The sequence below is a fragment of the Haliaeetus leucocephalus genome, unplaced genomic scaffold (assembly GCF_000737465.1).
Source record: "Haliaeetus leucocephalus isolate CR32 unplaced genomic scaffold, Haliaeetus_leucocephalus-4.0 Scaffold184, whole genome shotgun sequence".
Classification (NCBI taxonomy): Eukaryota; Metazoa; Chordata; class Aves; order Accipitriformes; family Accipitridae; genus Haliaeetus; species Haliaeetus leucocephalus.
The window spans coordinates 8,754,346-8,754,739 of NW_010972620.1; the positions used below are offsets into that span (position 1 = coordinate 8,754,346).

At 79.7% G+C, this 394-nt stretch overlaps 1 protein-coding gene across 3 annotated transcripts in view; it reads right to left on the bottom strand.

Annotated features, from left to right (window-relative positions):
- The window catches only part of SLK (STE20-like kinase), a 49,850-nt gene extending 49,809 nt beyond the window's left edge, over positions 1-41 (bottom strand). For all 3 annotated transcript variants that reach the window (XM_010564782.1, XM_010564783.1, XM_010564781.1), the window contains exon 1: positions 1-41. This exon is cut by the window's left edge and continues 538 nt beyond it. The gene's annotated coding sequence lies outside the window, so the exon portion shown is untranslated.
- Positions 42-394: the final 353 nt, after the last annotated feature.

The window sequence follows — 394 nt, forward strand, 5'->3', positions numbered from 1 at the left end:
GGCGGGGCGGCGGACGGAGCCTGAGGAGAAGAGGGATCACGGCTCCCGCTGGAAGGGGGCAGCGGCTGCGCGCCGGGCAGGGGGGGCAAGCGGTCGCCCCGCTGCCCGCCGAGGGCGCTCCCGCCTCGGAGGACGGGGCGGATGTAGCGAGCGGAGGGGGCTGCCCCGCTCCTGACTCCCGGCCGGTGCCCTCACGGAGCGCGGCCCCGCGGCAGGGCCCCGGGGTGGCGGAGAGGAGGAAGACGATGCTTCCCTGCCGGTCTCTCTCCCGCTCGCTCCCCCGCCCTCCCACAGAGCGGGGCCCGGGCGGCACCGTTTCCTGCGGGGCGGGGCGGCACCACCTCCCCCTGCTCCTCCCCCTCCTCCACCCGCCGCCTGCGCGCCCGCGCGCCCC